The following is an 11,856-nucleotide window of genomic DNA, read 5'->3' on the forward strand; positions in this document are numbered from 1 at the left end:
GCCACAAAAGATTATAATTGTATTTCACACAAATCTAGAGCAAAACATCTTATTATCAGTTCACAAACACTTAATTTTCGCTCTGTTTCTCACACAATGCTATCTTATGACATCAAAACAACTTTACAACAGCGCATGATTTGAAAGGCAATACAGTTTTACTACTGCTGTCAGTCCAAACGGTAGGTGTCTTAATTATACTGCCTCATAACATATCTTGTTTTGGTGAAATTTGTCATTTTCGGTCGCTACATGTGTCAAACGAACAGTGATTTTTTGCATATGATTTTGCATAGTTAATCGAGATTAATCGCAAATTATGAAAGTGCCGAATTTTGACTCTATATTCTTCTTATCCTGTCAAAGTGCATTTATTTCCTTCTAAGGAAAGAAAACAAAACAATATGTAATAATAATTCTTTATTAACATTTTCTTGTCTTGTTCTGCTTTTAGCTCTGGCAGTGCCTATGTAATGACATTTCATCTGAATTGCTGTATCAGTGATAGTTAAGACTTTGCGTGCTTCTGTTGTAATTAAACTGCGCCCTACAGAGGCTGCAAAGTACTTTTTTTCTGTTACCATCTGGGTTTATTTTGTAAAACAAATAGCATTAAGAGGTCTTTTCTCCATCACTTGATCACTGACAATAATTTGCCATTGTTTGTGTCTGTTTGTGGTGTGTACATCCGAGTAATAATGTTCCTGCACACATTGCAAAGGTTCTGCCCTACTCCAACCAGTGTTCAGCACTCACAGGAAGCTGAATACAATGTCAGAATCTAATGTCAAATTGGAAAATGCATTAATCACGTTAAAGAAAAATGTATGTTAAATATTTTAAATGAATCGAATTTGTTATATAATTTTGACAGCACTAATTTTAAAGTTTGCCTTACATAACCAGCTACATTTAAAAGCTCATTACAGTTTGATTAAGTTGCGAGGTAGCTCAACTGATATAGAGTTGGACCTTCAATGCGAAAGACTGGGGTACTAGTCCAGCATAGCACGCTTCGTCACTTGAGCCGAAAGTGTCATTAATGCACCATGAAAAGACGTGGTTGCTACAGTGATTGCATTTTTCTCTCACAAAATTTTTTAGGACACTATTGGTTAGGTTTAGCTGTGTATGGTTTATGGTAAGGATGACCGTTTTTCCATTTAAAAATCGATAGAGCATTAATCTACTAATAGCTACTGTTACTTTAATTAAAAATGTAGTTAGTAGAAAAAGTAAGTAGTGCCGTTTTCCCCAACAATTCTACTCCAACAAGTCTCTCTGCTATCTTTTTAAAAAATATTTTTACACTGCCTTTCTCTGTTTTCTCCTGTTACTGGTGTAAAGTTCAGGAGTGTTTAAGTGAAACTAGCATGTCATTTTTCCTGTACCTGGAATCAAAGGCTAAAGCCATCCACAGTGAGCTATTCAACACAGCGGGATACAACAAGATGATGGAAACTGTCGCTTTCAGACTCCAGGTCTGTGCCATGGCAAATGGCTCTCTCTGAGACCGGTTCGAAGGATACTGCTGGGAAAACAACAGTGGTGGTAACAGTTTTAGCATAAAAACGTCCACAAACGACATCATCATTTCAAAACAGCAGGGTTTTGCTCTGCTTTCATAGGTAGTGCTTATTTCATGTTTGAATGTTGATGCCATAATGTAAACCTGACATTTTCAGGGAATGGTTTAGATCATACCACAAAAACACTTTCAATGCCCACATCATGACTGGGTTCTGTCATCAAACAGCCAGGCAGAGTGCACACCTTTAAAACCCTTGCAATTTTCATAATATTTTACCTGTCAAGCTGTTTTTCATGAACCCCAGGTTTTCAAAACTAGAATAAAGTGGTGGAAACTTATGAAATGCAAGTGATGGGCAGATTGAATTTCAAACTGAACAGCTGTTTTAATGGAGCAACTCTCTTTGCATTATGCCAAAAGTCTGTTCAAGCTTCAGTCCCACACTGAAAGTAAATTAGAAAATATTTTGTTGTTGCTTATCGCTCCATGTCCGTGATAACTATTAACTCATTGATCTCAGATTTCTTTACGCTCAGTAGGTCGAGTTTTTAGAAAGCAGTGTGAATAATGTTCGAAATTTTAACTTAAAACAAATGGGCAACATTTTACAATAAGGTTCCATTTGTTAACATTAGTTAACAAGACTTATCTCACAGTGAAATTGGAAACAGTAGGTTGAGTTTTCTTTAGCTAATATCGGTCTGAGTTGGTCCCAAATTTAAAAACACTGCCCCTAGTAACCACAGCGGTAAGTGTTGTTGGGTGTTTGGGCACCTGTGAGCTCCATTTAAAGTGGGAAATGTCCACGGAGAGGCACCAAAATCGAGTTGTTTTCAGCTGTAAAGAATGTTTCAGATGTATAGCAGCTGTAAATACAGTAAAGAGAAAAGCTTATTCTATAAACTGTACACCCAAACCTAAACCTAACCATCAGTGGAGGAAATATGTAATGTTTGGGGAAAAAATACAACCTCCAAATCGTACTCAACACTTATTCATACACAATTACTTCCTGGTTTCAATGTGGGTTGTGAACCCAGGTCTCGCAATGTGATTCCAGTCACGCTGATCCTAGGTTACTGGAACTAGGTTTATAGCATTTATTAATCTTGGTTAATGTTCATTTCAACATACACTCACCTAAAGGATTATTAGGGACACCATACTAATACTGTGTTTGACCCCCTTTCGCCTTCAGAACTGCCTTAATTCTACGTGGCATTGATTCAACAAGGTGCTGAAAGCATTCTTTAGAAATGTTGGCCCATATTGATAGGATAGCATCTTGCAGTTGATGGAGATTTGTGGGATGCACAACCAGGGCACGAAGCTCCCGTTCCACCACATCCCAAAGATGCTCTATTAGGTTGAGAACTGGTGACTGTGGGGGCCATTTTAGTACAGTGAACTCATTGTCATGTTCAAGAAACCAATTTGAAATGATTCGAGCTTTGTGACATGGTGCATTATCCTGCTGGAAGTAGCCATCAGAGGATGGGTACATGGTGGCCATAAAGGGATGGACATGGTCAGAAACAATGCTCAGGTAGGCCGTGGCATTTAAACGATGCCCAATTGGCACTAAGGGGCCTAAAGTGTGCCAAGAAAACATCCCCCACACCATTACACCACCACCACCAGCCTGCACAGTGGTAACAAGGCATGATGGATCCATGTTCTCATTCTGTTTACGCCAAATTCTGACTCTACCATCTGAATGTCTCAACAGAAATCGAGACTCATCAGACCAGGCAACATTTTTCCTGTCTTCAACTGTCCAATTTTGGTGAGCTCTTGCAAATTGTAGCCTCTTTTTCCTATTTGTAGTGGAGATGAGTGGGACCCGGTGGGGTCTTCTGCTGTTGTAGCCTATCCGCCTCAAGGTTGTGCGTTTTGTGGCTTTACAAATGCTTTGCTGCATACCTCGGTTGTAATGAGTGGTTATTTCAGTCAGATTTGCTCTTCTATCAGCTTGAATCAGTCAGCCCATTCTCCTCTGACCTCTAGCATCAACAAGGCATTTTCGCCCATAGGACTGCCGCATACTGGATGTTTTTCCCTTTTCACACCATTCTTTGTAAACCCTAGAAATGGTTGTGCGTGAAAATCCCAGTAACTGAGCAGATTGTGAAATACTCAGACCGGCCCGTCTGGCACCAACAACCATGCCATGCTCAAAATTGCTTAAATCACCTTTCTTTCCCATTCTGACATTCAGTTTGGAGTTCAGGAGATTGTCTTGACCAGGACCACACCCCTAAATGCATTGAAGCAACTGCCATGTGATTGGTTGATTAGATAATTGCATTAATGAGAAATTGAACAGGTGTTCCTAATAATCCTTAAGGTGAGTGTATATTTACATGCACTGTGAACTTGAATTGTGAATACTTGTATTTTTATAAACTATCATTAACAATGAGTAATAAATGTTCTAGAAAGCATATTGTTCATTGTTCGTTCATGATACCCAATGCATTAAATTACGTTAATGAATAGAACCTTATGAAAGAACGTGGGGAAAAAAGCAGTGTTTAATCTGGCATATACTGTACATTGTTAAATACATGACACTTATATTTAACAAGACAATACATGTAATTGTACTGAAAAATATTGTAAAAATAGTTTTTAGAATGAAAAAGTTTCATTAATGGTAAAAACGTCATGGTTACTGTTGTAACCTCCATTCCCTGAGGGATGGAACGAGACGTTGTGTCGAATGAAGTGATAAAAGGGATCTTCATTGGGAGCCTCACATACCTCTGAACTTGAAAAAAGGCCAATGTAAAATTGGTAGACAGAATTTACATGTCCCGCCCCCAGATATACGGGTATAAAGGGAAGCAGGCGTGCATCTGTCAGTCAGGTTTTTGCACTGAGGAGCCGAGAATAAGGCACGGACAATTACAGTGGTAGGTCTAGTTCCGTGGCAGGAGGGACACAGCGTTTCGTTCCCTCCCTCAGGGAATGGAGGTTAAAACAGTAACCATGACATTCACCTTCTGTCACTCACTCGACGTTGTGTCGAATGAAGTGACACAAGGGGTCCCATTCAAAACGCCACACACTAGTCCATGTTACATAAACTGCTGAGACAGGTGCAAGCAGGCTAGTGCGTGCTAGAGGCAACTTTATCAGCTGCACGTAACCCTCCCCAACGCCCCCAAAAGAGATGTCATATGCAGACCTTAGGTTCCCAGCAACCCTGAGGGGGGAACAGGTGCTACATGACTAGCATGGGAGCAAGCCCGGCAGCCGCTGCCTTTTCTCTCTCTATGTCTCTCGCATAGAGTGTGAAGCAGCTTCGGCTATCTTAGTTCTATGAAATGCTTCCGGGAAGGCGGTCTTTCCCGGTCCTATTCTTTCAGGGGGAAAAGACCCTGCGGAGGCCACATCCTGCCCAGACTAGGGGGAGGTAAAATGTGACAAATACACCACAAGGGTTGTGAAGCCGTACATGGGAGTGGCGCGGTGGTAGGTCCTGCCTAATGAGGGGGGAGCTATACAAGCATGGCGACCAGGGGCAGTGGGACTGCCCAAGGGAGAGGCGGGTCCGCCGTCAGGGGGACCAAACTGTGGAAAATACATCACGGGGGGTTGCCTGAAGAGGGAACTAAGCCCGTGGAGCCCTACCACAATGCAGAGCACCTGTGGCTCGTAGTGGATCTGGACACGAATTTCTCCGCAGAATTCACAGGCCAGAAGGCTAGGGAGGAAAACATCCAGGAAGAGACGCTTAGTGGCTAACTTGGGAGAGAAGGCTCACTGAATCAACTTGGTGAAGGGTGCTGTGTGCAAGTGGAACACCCGGTCGGCTGTGCCGCATTACTGACAAAACACGGGACAAGACCGACTCAACCCTGAGATTGTAAAATCTCACCAAGGTATTGGGTGTTGCCCAGACCGCTGCTCTGCAGATGTGTGCTAGGGAGGTGCCGTTGGCCAATGCCCAGGATAACGTGAGAATGTGCCAGGCAGGTGTCGCTGACAGAGAATGCTTGCATGTCCCCAACCCTCTTGATGGAGGCTAACGCTATCAGGAGGGTCATCTTCAGGGAGAGGGCCTTGAGCTCAACTGAATCAAGCGGCTCGAAGGGGGGTCTCTGAAGGCCCGCGAGGACCATTGAGAGATCCCAGGAGGGGAACAGGCTTGGCCGGGGAGGGTTAGTCTCCGGGCACCTCTAAGAAACCTGATAATCAAGTCGTGCTTACCCAAGGACTTGCCATCGACTGTGTTGTGGTGGGCCGCGATTGCGGCTACATACACCTTCAAGGTGGAGGGGGACAGCCTCCCCTCCAGCCTTTCCTGCAGGAATGAAAGCACTGACCGAACTGCACATCTCTGCTAGTCTTCGGCTCGGGAAGAACCCCAATTAGCGAACAAGCACCACTTCAGGGCGTAAAGTTGCCTGTTGGAGGGAGCTCCGGCTTGGTTGATCGTGTCTACGACTGCAGGTGGTAGATCACTCAGGTCTTCCGTGTCCCGTCCAGGGGTCAGACATGGAGGTTTTAGAGGTCTGGGCGCAGGTGCCAGAGGGTGCCCCGGTCGTTCCTCAGGGGAATTTTCCAGGGAGGTGCTGTTGCGACGAGCGTAAGGTCCGAAAACCAGGTCCGGGTTGGCCAATATGGAGCCACCAAGGTGACCTGTTCCTCGTCCTCCTTGATCTTGCACAGCACCAGTGAAAGAAGGTTCACTGTGGGAAATGCGTACTTGTGCAGCCCCCAGGCCCAGCTGTGTGCCAGTGCGTCTGTCCCAAGAGGGGCTTCTGTCAGGGTGTACCAAAACGGGCAGTCAGAGTTGTCCTGGGAGGCAAAGAGATCTATCTGTGCCATGCCGAATCTGTCCCAAATCAGCTGGACCATCTGGGGGTGGAGCCTACTTTTGATATCAATTATGTACTTTGGGTATCTTATGTCATATGTAATGTAAGTCATCATGTGGCCTTCTGTTTTACCACCTCTTTTACTAGGGTGGTTAACATTACATTTAAAAGTGCCCAGCAGATTCGTATAGTTCCAGTATGTTAGTATATTAAAATTATATCATTTACTTATATATACAGTTGTGAATTGTAAAATATACAGGTACTGTACAAAAATACAATTTCGTAATGCATGGGATGTTGTTTCCATATTTTTTATGGTAAAACAATGGCAACCACATATGCCAGTTATTTACTGGACATTTAACCGAAAAAAAAAATGGCAGTTTACCCTTTAATGTGACCTAATAATTGAGTTTAATTGCACAGACAGACAAAGCACAAATGATGCTATGAGCATCTTTAAAACTAAAATTAGCAATCACACATTTTATACGTTCCCTGCTGACCCAATTAGGGAAAAAGAAAAGTAATTAATCTTTGTTATTACCTTATGCAAAGCAATCAAAAGTACAATCTAATGAAGACAGAAGCCGCACTTGCAAATTTGAAGAAATCTTTCATTTTGATTTGAACTCCATTTCCAAGACATTGTTGCATATTTATTGTTTGTCCTCATTCTGAATGAGGGGAATAGCTAATCAGGATATGAATATTTAATTCCTTCACTTTATTCACCTTGAATTCCAATTTACAGGGCAAAGAAAGACACTGATAAGTGTAAAAAGTTGTATAATTTCTGATCTTTAAATAAATGCATTTGGTTACATGTTTAGATTAAAGTGATTCATGAAAGTGAATGGTGACAGTCAGACCCTAAAATTCTGCATTTTGTGTTCTACAGACAAAAGGAAATAATAAGGGTTTGGAATAACATGAGGGTTAGTAAATGAAGAGAGAATTTTCTTTTATGGATGAATTATCTCTTAACCCTCTGGGGTCTGAGGGTGTTTTGGGCCCTGGAGAAGTTTTGACATGCCTTGACATTTGTGCTTTTTTCAGTTGCTTAAAAACACACTAATGGCTAAGATCTGGTAACACTGTATTCAGCACAAACTGGGCTACAATAATATGTGAGCAACATGTGTACATTTTTTGTATTTTTGAGAAAATAACGTTTATACATTGTTTTTGAAAAAACTAAATGTTTAAGTCATTGAAATAAGGCCATATAACACATACTAAAAATTTGTCCACAAGCCTTTTGAGAACTGGATCTTGTAGCCTAGAGTTTTTGCTACAAAATGATGTGAAAACCCTCCTGATCACTCATTCATACAAAACAATATAGAAGTCTCTTCTGCTCACAAAGACTGCATTTATTTGATCCAAAATACAGTAAAAACAGTGATATTGTGAACAGTTTTCTAATTAAATATATTGTAAAATGCAATTTGTGATCAAGCTGAATTTTCAGCATCATTGTTGCAGTCTTCAGTGTCACATAATCCTTCAGAAATCATTATAAAATGCTGATTTTGTTAATATGGGCATATTTAAATTGCATTTTACTAATTTAACCTGAACAGATATTTGCAAGCACAAGCTTTGTTGATGATAATGAGGCAGCATAAACACTACTTAAAATATAATCTAAACATTCATATTATTTTTATATCATATTACATCTCATATTTATATCATACAGCTTACAATTGAAATACCTGCTTTAGCCAAAACAGCATTTAAATGTAACTAAAACTTGCTTATTAGGATATATTTCAAATGTCAATACTCTGAATCCTGGCTGGCAAGTCTGGAAACAGTCCCACTAGTAAAATATTTACATGTTTATATAAAATAGCATGTCAACTAATGAAAACTAAATGACTTACTCGTCCGAAATTGTATCCTCACATGGATCAAGTCACTCTTCAAAATACAAACGTTCATCGGAGTGACGAAAAAATCCAGCAGGATGCGCCGGCATCCTGGATATGTATCTGTAAAGCAGCCATGCAGCCAGGTTACAGCCAGCTTTCCTCATGCACCTGCTGTTTCCATGGTGATTGTGATTGGATAGGTAGTGGATAGTTAGCACTAAGCCCAATCAGGATATATTGGCAAGGAGTAGTGCTGTAAGACAGTTAGCCAACATGCAGATGACACTTCACTAAATCAAATGCCGGGCAATCAGAAAACGATCTGGAACTAATTGCTCTTGGTGAGAAAGAGACATGGAGAATCAATGATCTCTAGCGATAGACGGGAAAAGCCTTGATAGATCTAAGTTAAGATAGCTTGGCATGACACATGAACATAGTTTTTTTATTAAATATAAGAGGACCTTTAGAATGATGGCTTACTTTATGTTATTGTGCTTTCACATTAATCTGGATACATTTTAATATCTGTCCACATTGACATTTTCAAGCATTTTCCAAAGATTTCTCATCCACACTGAAACTTATGAAAACGCTTAAAATCCCCTTACTGTGCATGCGAACAATCCCCATTCCGTGTACTGTCTGAGAAGTGTTTTCCAAAAGCTCAGTTTTCACTATCAAAATTAACATTATTCCTAAGGCACATACTAAGCACATACACACTACCCAGGTAGAAAACACAAAAAGGCCTTTACACACATTGACATTTGAGTGTCATACATACACAAAGGAGCCAGAAGGACTGTTGAGACTTTGTTTTACTTGTTTATTCCTGGACATCAATTACAACTTTGGACTCTATCAAACATTATCAAACTTTTTTGTGCAATTGTAATAAAATTGCTGGCTGTTAATTGATTTAATATAATTTGGCCCAAACTTCTATTTTTTAAAATCCTCCTAGAGCCAAACCTAGGCAATATTTAAACTATGTTGAGTATAATACACTGAATATTATTCGGTTGTTTCTGTGTTACATTAGTTAATAAAAATACAATTGTTCATTGTTAGTTCATAGAGCATTAACTAATGTCAACATATACAAATTTTGGTTTAAAAACTGTGTTACTATATGTTGAAATTTACATTAACCAAGATTAATAAATGCTTTAAAAGCATTGTTCATTGTTAGTTCATGTTAACTAATTTACTTAGCTAATGTTAATAGATGGAACCTTATTGTAAAGTGTTACCATTTTGGGTAAAAAACATTCTAGTGATCATCTCTGATTTCAAAGTGGAAATGGTAGGTAATATTGTGGGACACGATTTGTCCCAAATCTCAATAATACATTTTATAATTAGAGTCTGTTTTTCAAGAACATTATTTAAAATGTCTGGAAGTAATTTCACAAGAGTGGTGTCAGTTTCAGCTGTTCGACTGAACAGAGGGTCTCATGGTGTATAATCAAAAAAACCCATGGAGAACAAATCTGCTCTGTACAATTCTCAATAAATGTAAAGAATTATTTCTGAGGTCTAAAACTAAAGCAAAATAAGCTGTAGCCAATACCAGGCTATAACACAGTCCAATTCAAAGTGCTGAGGCAGGTGTCAGAGAGGTGCCTCTATACACAGTGAGAAACAGACAACTAAAACATAGTGGGCTCTGATATCCCTGTAATGAGAAGCATCCATGTCAACACAACTGGAGAGCACTTGACTGCCAGGGTGACTGAGCGATGGCCCCGGGGCCCATTCTAGCACTGTGTTTTTAATTTATCTAAATGAATGGAGGACGCATCATGCACTCAGAATTTACATTCCTGCCCGTCTCTGCTGTTCATTAATGGCTGATGAATGCAGCTGTGTACATAAAAGGTCTGTTAAAGTCCTCTAGTGCACCTAATGAATACTCTCTTTTTGCTCTCTGTTTGCAACACCCTCCTCCCTGCAGTCATGGCAGTGTCTAATGCTGGTCATCTGTCAACCACCCACCCATTATTTCCCTTTACCTATATAGCAGGGATGAGAGCTGGAGCTTTCTCTCTGCCTACAGCCAAAGGAAACCTTTAAACCAGGCCGGACTCTGAGGATCACTGTAGCCCAAACAGTGGGCAAATACCTCCCACGTCCACTGCTGTCTGAACTTTGATGGAGCCATTATTCTTGCCATGCATTTAGCTTTTCTGTTACTGTGCATTGTTTGGGTACCTGATTTTAAGTGTAAAAAAACATGCACAAGTCATAGGCACTCTATCAAAATGTAGTATTGCAGACATTGGTGTCTGAGTCGATTTGACCTAAAAAAATACAAAGCTTAGTCAACATAAACATCTCGGTTACTGTTGTAACCTCTGTTCCCTGATGGAGCTAACAGGACGTTGTGTCGATGTAGTACACTTGGGGTTGCCCTTGGGAGCCCCAAACACCTCTGATGCCTGTCCTCTCCTGCGTGATGGAAATCAGTGATCCAACTGCACATCTCTGGGGGTCTTCGCATCAGGGAGAACACCACTTAGCGAGCAGACGCCACTTCAAGGCATACAGGCACCTCGTAGAGGGAGTCACTGGTGAGGAGACGGCGGGTGAGTTGCGACATGCGGCGAGAGCGTACGAGGCCTCGGTGGTTGATGTACGCTACTGTTGCCATGTTGTCCATCCGGACCAACATGTGCTTGCTCTGGATCAATAGCAATAGCATCCGCAGGGCAAGCAACACTGCCAGCAACTCGAGGCAGTTGATGTGCCAATGCAGTCGTGGCCCTGTCCAGGAACCGGAGGCTGCATGCCCATTGCGCACGGCACGCCAGCCACACTTGGAGGCGTTTTAATTTTGAGTATATTACATTTGCTTTATCCATTGAGCAATTACTGTGTTAACCATTCCCACCATCATGTGTTTAGCATGTTAAGATTTCCTCTCATTAGCTAGCTTATCACTATGCTTGCAGTGGTGTTATTTTGACATGTTTAATTGTGTTGGTGTACTTGATTGAGTTAAGTTACCTTTACTTGAAAAATTTTAATGTACATAGTAATTTTAATTAAAGCAAACTCATTTTAAACATGTTCCCACTGTCCATAAGTGAATCAAGTTCAGACAGAGTATTTAAAAAAATAAAAATAATTGTATTTAGTGTAGAGATGTTTGCGAATAAGTTTTTAAGTAAATTCTTTTCAGTGGATTGGCCAAACAGATTAGCAAAACCTAATTTCACAATTCAGTCCAATTTGGAGCAGTTATTTGCCATGAATATTTTCTTAAATTCAATTTAGAATAAGGGTTAATATTTAAAAGTGGTAACCTGGAGAAAATCCAGTTAGTGCTGTGTCGTGGATAAGAGAATGCATTTTCAGTGTCTTACGCAGGTGCGCTGCATTTTTAAGTATCAGCTTAAAAACATGTTCATTCTGAACAGCCTGCTTCAGCCAATAGCTAACATTAATGCTACACATACTTAAAACAATTTAAAAATGTTTCTCTCAGTGTCACCAGAATGTAATGTTTTGGTGTAGCTTAAAAAAAAAAACGTTTTGAATTTCATAACAAATTTCTTTTTTTCTACAGGCTTTCAAGTTGAGAGACTTCAGCTGGTAAATACAATAAGGC

Source organism: Xyrauchen texanus, chromosome 50 (assembly GCF_025860055.1).
Source record: "Xyrauchen texanus isolate HMW12.3.18 chromosome 50, RBS_HiC_50CHRs, whole genome shotgun sequence".
Taxonomy (NCBI): Eukaryota; Metazoa; Chordata; class Actinopteri; order Cypriniformes; family Catostomidae; genus Xyrauchen; species Xyrauchen texanus.